Source organism: Mytilus galloprovincialis, chromosome 13 (assembly GCF_965363235.1).
Source record: "Mytilus galloprovincialis chromosome 13, xbMytGall1.hap1.1, whole genome shotgun sequence".
Lineage (NCBI taxonomy): Eukaryota > Metazoa > Mollusca > Bivalvia > Mytilida > Mytilidae > Mytilus > Mytilus galloprovincialis.
This window is the reverse complement of record NC_134850.1, coordinates 62549906-62556970: the sequence shown is the minus strand read 5'-3', so window position 1 is coordinate 62556970 and position 7065 is coordinate 62549906.

The window sequence follows — 7065 nt, the reverse complement described above, 5'->3', positions numbered from 1 at the left end:
TCATCAAATACCTGAAAGTAATTTATGCATTAGAAATTTATAAAACTTATGTCTTAATATTTCGTAAGTTCATGATGTTATTCTTTACATCTTCACACATATTTAAAAAAAAAATATATATATATATAATAAATAAATTTATATAAAAATATAAATTTCAAAATGCTTATAGACTCCTTTAATAATCTACTTTTTTGTCCAACCGGGGTCACCTCTTTGTGATAATAATGGATGATAATGTAAATAAACTCATCTCAGATACCAGGTAACTAATGGTAATATAACGTCACGATTCATGGAGAAGTCCAAAACAATGACATTACTCGACATAACTGACCTATCTCACCGTATCTCAGCCTATTGCAGGGAAAGATGACGGAGGGGAGCATAGACTGCATGAATGTTTGGCTAGTTAAATACACACTCTTTGTTGGAACAGATGCTATTTAAAAATTAACTCAAACTAATATTAAATCATTACATATTTTGTTATTAAATTTTGGATGATTTCCTAGACAACAACCTTTAAAGGGAATATTTTGTTCATTTGCCGGTAATCAAATGAACCAATCATTACTTCGTCATTTTACTTGACCCATATACTTATCTTCCGAGCGATGAACTCTTATAGCTACTAAATCAAAATTAAAAAGTTTTGAAAAAATAAGAATTATGGAATTTGAAGCGAGATCATATTCTCATTTTTCATATTAAAGCTATAAGATCAATTAGGAGTTTCAAACACCGGTAAGTTAAATTTTATCAAATGGAATTAATGAGGATGCTTCTCCAGAAAAAAAACATATGATTATACTTTACTGAAGTAGTTTTTTTTGTTTTATATCTTGTCTTTAATTGTGATGATGCATGGTTTATAAGAAGAGCCCGTACAAACGTATGCGTAATATGACGTCATTGCTCTTAGATTATTTTTCTCAAATGTTTGCCGTTTAACTCATATAAATACGTATGAAAAGTGGACATGAATGGAATATTTGCTTCAAGTTCTGTTTAGTAGAATGATGATTTTAGTTTTATGGTCAACTTATGATAGGAAAAGGAATTCTTTTTACTGGTCTGTGCATCCGTCCATTTTTCCCGTTCTGCTCAAAATATAAAACGTTTAAAATTGTATATAGAATGTAAGCATGACCCGGATTAGGTTGTGCACTGACCATGAAACTATGATTATGGGTACGGTTTGTTAAGGCCACACGCATTCTTGTAGCCATTTTTGGCTCACCTGGCCCGAAGGGCCAAGTGAGCTTTTCCCATCATTTTGCGTCTGTCGTCCGTCGTCGTCCGTCGTCGTTGTTAACTTTTACAAAAATCTTCTCCTCTGAAACTACTGGGCCAAATTTAACCAAACTTGTCCACAATCATCATTGGGGTATCTAGTTTTAACAAATGTGTCCGGTGATCCGGCCAACCAACCAAGATGGCCGCCATGGCTAAAAATAGAACATAGGGGTAAAATGCAGTTTTTGGCTTATAAATCAAAAACCAAAGCATTTAGAGCAAATCTGACGTGGGGGTAATATTGTTCATCAGGTCAAGATCTATCTGCCCTAAAATTTTCAGATGAATCGGACATTTCGTTGTTGGGTGGCTGCCCCTGAAATGGTAATTTTAAGGAAATTTTGCTGTTTTTGGTTATTATCTTGAATATTATTATAGATAGATATAAACTGTAAACAGCAATAATGTTCAGCAAAGTAAGATCTACAAATAAGTCAACATTACCAAAATGGTCAGTTATTGCCCTTTATAGTCAATTTTGAACCGTTTTTCGTAAATCTTAGTAATCTTTTAGAAAAATCTTCTCCTCTGAAACTACTAGGCCACATTTAACCAAGCTTAGCCATAATCATCATTGGGGTATCTAGTTAAAAAAATGTGTCCGGTAACTCGGCCAACAAACCAAGATGGCCGCCATTGCTGAAAATAGAACATGGGGTAAAATGCAGTTTTTGGCTTATAACTCAAAAACCAAAGCATTAAGAGCAAATCTGACAGGAAGTAAAATTGTTGATCAGGTCACGATCTATCTGCCCTGGAAATTTCAGATGAATCGGATAATCGGTTGTTATGTTGCTGCCCCTGAATTGGTAATTTTGAGAAAATTTTGCTGTTTTTTTGTTATTATCTTGAATATTACTATAGACAGAGATAAACTGTAAACAGCAATAATGTACAGCAAAGTAAGAACTAAAAATTAGTCAGTATGACCAAAATAGTCAATTGACCCCCTAAGGAGTTATTGCCCTTCATAGTCCATTTTTAACAATTTTCTTAAAATTTGAAGATTTTCAATAACATTTTCCACAGAAAGTACTGTTATAGATAGAGATAATTGTAAGCAGCAAGAATTTTTAGTAAAGTAAGATCTACAAACACATCACCATCACCAAAACACAATTTTGTCATGAATCCATCTCTGTCCATTGTTTAATATTCACATAGACCAAGGTGAGCGACACAGGCTCTTTAGAGCCTCTAGTTTTTTTTACATCAGTACAAGTACATGTAAATGTATCTTTCTTTTCCATAATTGTCTTGTTTATCGCGCGCTCGCCTCGACAGTATTAAATCCCTGAAATGTGATCGGAGTATTAGAAATATTGTCACTATTGGTCTTATTCCGATCGGTAGTTTAAACATTGCAAAAGTCTGGAGTTCGTTTGATAGTGCGGCATGTACAAGTTAGCAGTCCTTTCCGAGTGAGGATGTTTAATGAGATGCATCGTGTAGAGAGAATGACAGAATCGTAAATATGGATAAGTCAAATACATATGCAAGGAACCTTATATATATATATGATCCCCCTTTACTTATCAATACAATGAATAAAATACTATAAAGTTATTTACTTCCAGGAAAACAAAAACAAAAAAACACCAACAAAACGTATCTTTGTATTAGGACTCCGATAGCTTCCCGTTAAACAAAGAAGTACATGACAACCCTTATTCGAAAACAGCTTAATTCTAATAAAAAGTAAAAGCACAAAAAAATCTGACCTCCAAGGAAAGCTGAAACCGGACAGTCCCTAATCAAATGTCAAAATCAAATGATAAAACACATCAAACGAATGAACACCAACTGTCATATTCCTGACTTGGCACAGGCATTTTCAAATGTAGAAAATGGTGGATTGAACCTGGTTTTATAACGCTAAACCTCTCACTTGTATGACAGTTGCATTAAATAGTCAAAATATGGTTACAGCAGTCATCACTGTGTTACAATCTCAAAACAAACAAAAAAGCACAAAAAAGCATCTATCAAATTAAATAACACATTTATTGTGTCGTGTGTTTCGCGTCAGAAATTATGTCGTTTAATGTATATTCAAAACAATTAAATTTCACTCGGGGAATGGTGGTGTGCAAGATTAAAAATCAAAAGTTATGTTAGAAATAGTTTCAGAAATAAACCGAGATTTAAAATTATCCAGAAGATCAGACTCCGTATGTGGATTATACCACTACGCGATTAAAATAATTGTGTCGTTTGTCGTTCAAAGTATTATAAAATTTATAATACATCAATCATAACATAATGACATATAATAGAAAAACAGCGCATATAGGGATTGTTTTTTTATTTAATACTTTTTATAATAAACGAAAATGGTTTTTGTTAAGAAATTAAACGGGAAGATTGATTGTTTTATCTTAATTTTCAACTTTTATAAAGACAGATTCTGACAAACTATTTTTTCGATATTTCTGAAATTTTCCAAAATATATCTGCCGAAATATCTCCCTCAACAAAAATAATCAAAAGAAGATAAACTATAAAGAAAACAGAAAAAAGTACAACAGGGCAAAATCTTGAAAATATGTGTCATATTCAAAACCATGTGTGCTTTTACGTGATATTATGTCAGTGAAAATAAAGGCGGGATTCTAGACAATTGCAACCACGTGATATATAAAAATGCTGGATTTCTTTCACTTTTTGTCATGATATTTATTTTGCATTGATGCAAATTCCAGTTCGCGATTTTGTAAGGCTTGGAATACTTTGTTTTGAACTTGTGCAACGTATTTAATCAAATTTAATGTTTGGCATTACGTGATTCCATCGAGTTCCATACGTTTGTCATTTTCTAGGAAATCTCGAATAGTCCGTATCAATACGTAAAAAGGACATAACCCTTACACAAGTATCGTCTTATCTATTTAGGTTTGGTTTGCACCTTTTGTTGAACATGTTTTCTTTATTGTTCCTTATTTCTTCAGTGAATTGGTCGTCATATTAGTAGAATGAAAAAAAAAACATAGTGTCTCAGTAATTTATTGGTAGCGCATAAATCAAGGTGTTCACTAACGTTAATCATTCTAATTTCTGGAAGTCGGATCTGCGGAAGGTGAACTGCAAATTTCTGCCGTAATGTGTAACCTGTTTGGCCAATATAATCTTTTTGGCAAAAAAAAGGTAAAAAGATTATTGGCCAAACATCCGCAAATTTAAAGATCCAACATTGTTATCCAATATAGTATTTTATCTCTTTTTTATCTCTAAATGTCAGTTTATAATTCTTCCAGAATGAGTATCTCCGGACTTTTTTCATTTTATTGAAGCAAAGTATTATAACATTAATATATCATTATTCCTATAATACTCGATACTATATTTCAGAGCAAAAATGTAACTTTAACGACGAGCTAAAACTGATGTACGATCTCTGTCAATTAAAGATCTTAAACCTGACTGCCTGACTTGTACGCTGAATATTTCTTATATATAAACCCACTGAAAAAATTAATATATCTTGAAAAGTTTAGCGGAAAAGATGGTATACCGTAAACATGAGGGACACACAATTTTTTCGTGACACCAAATCGCCTGCACTGTAATCGGAGCGCTAGACAGTTACAGTGCAGGCGATTTGGTGTCACGATATCTCAGTAGCATGGGTTCAAATCCCGGCGAGGGAAGAACAAAAAATTTGAGAAAGCAAATTTACAGATCTAAAATTGTTGGGTTGATGTTTAGACGAGTTGTATATACATAATTTACACAGCCATGTATCACCATCACTGCTGGTGATTTGATGGATACATCTGTTGTAGAGTTGTCACTGGCTCAGACGTACTTATAAATATAATTATTTTCTGTGACTGTATCTTACATTTTTTTGTAGGATCCTTTACTATAGATAATTAAGTTGATCTGTAAACATAATATCTCAATGCCTTATATATCATGTACTGTAGTACGAAGCTAGATTAAAACTGACGTGGTAAGGTAACACCCTGCCACCGAAAGTTTCATTTTGAAGCCCAGGTGGTGGTGTGGTCTAGCGGGACGGCTACAGTGCAGGCGAATTGGTGTCACGATATCTCAGTAGCATGGGTTCGAATCTCGGCGAGGGAAGAACAAAACATTTGCGAAAGCAAATTTACAGATCTAACATTGTTGGGTTGATGTTTAGACAAGTTATATAGATGCTACTGAGATATCGTGACACCAATTCGCCTGCACTATAGCCCCATCATCAATATATTTTATGATATCCTGTATCATTCTATTCGCTTCCGTTATATGTCTGCCTTTTACAAACCCTTTTTGGTCGGGATGTATAAGCTTAGGAAGTACTATTTTCATTCTTTCTGCTAGTATTTTATCTATAATTTTATAATCGCAATTCAGTAGTGTAAGAGGGCGCCAGTTCCGTATATTTTCTCGTTCCCCGCACTTAAATGATAATGTTAAACTCCTTTATATTGCGAGTCCGACAATTGTTTTTCATTAAATATTTCTTGCAATAACGTACAAAATTTTTCTTGTACGATATTCAAAAAAATTACATAAAATTCAAATATGATTCCATCCTCCCCTTGGGATTTATTTGTTTTTATAATTTTTAGAACTTTCATTATTTTCTCCGCGGTAATATCACGATCAAGTAATCTTTTGTCGTCATCGTTTAGTTGGTTTTCGATGTGACTGGTTAAATCTTTAGCACTTTCCAAATGCCATCCCTCGTAGCTAAATAAATTTGAGTAAAATTTAACATTAACTCATTTAGTGTTTCGTCTATATTGTATTTATAATGCCCATTATCTTTTTTTATTCGACTCCATAATTCATTTTTCCGTTCTGCTTTTCGAGATTGAAACAGTAGCTAGACGATTTCTCCCCTCCTTCCGCCCATTTTACACGCACCCTTATTTTAGACGCCTCTGATTTGTTCGTATAGTAATTTTTAATTGTGATTCTATTTCTGATATCTTATTTTCAACCTCCCTAGACGTAGTACTTTTTAATTTGAGCTTTTCTAATTTATTTTCAAGGTTGATAATATAACTTTTTTGAGAATTTTTGTTTAAGGTTTTACTTACTTCCGTTGTTAACTTTTTTATTTGTGATTTTGTTACATCCAACCAATCTTGAATTTTTTCAAACCGGGGGTCTGTTGTTCAACTTTTGATTAAACTAATCATATGATTAATTTTAATCAGTCGTTAAAAGTTAATCGCATGATTAGTAAATACAATGATTAAATTTCGTTGTTCAACTTATTTTAATCATTGTATTTACTAATCATGCGATTAATTTTTAATCATATGATTAAGTTTGGGTAGTAAGAAGTGTTTCCCACAATGAATTGTAAATCAGGGCCTATATAACTTCCCTTTTTGCATTAAATTATAACATTCTTCTTTTAAACAGTTTAGGGGTGCCAATAATTATTGAAAAAATATCTTATAACATGTTCGTATTTTTTATAGAAACATATTCATATTTTAGTTTTGTTTCCAGTTCATAATAAAATGTTCTTAAATGGATAAATAATTTCAATGAAAAGTAAAACCTGAGAATATGCCGATTTGTTTGGTCCCTGTTTACCATGAAATGGTTTAGGGTACATTTTGTAATAATCAAAATTTGCATTTCACTTGAATATTTCTATCATGCAGCATGTTGTTGTTCTTACTCAGAAACAATGTCAGTGCACGATTGTCTTCAATCCTCAATGAGAATGCCTTGATTAATGGGCCATGATTTTTATGTTTTTACCCTGGTTTTTCACATATCCATGCAGATAATGAT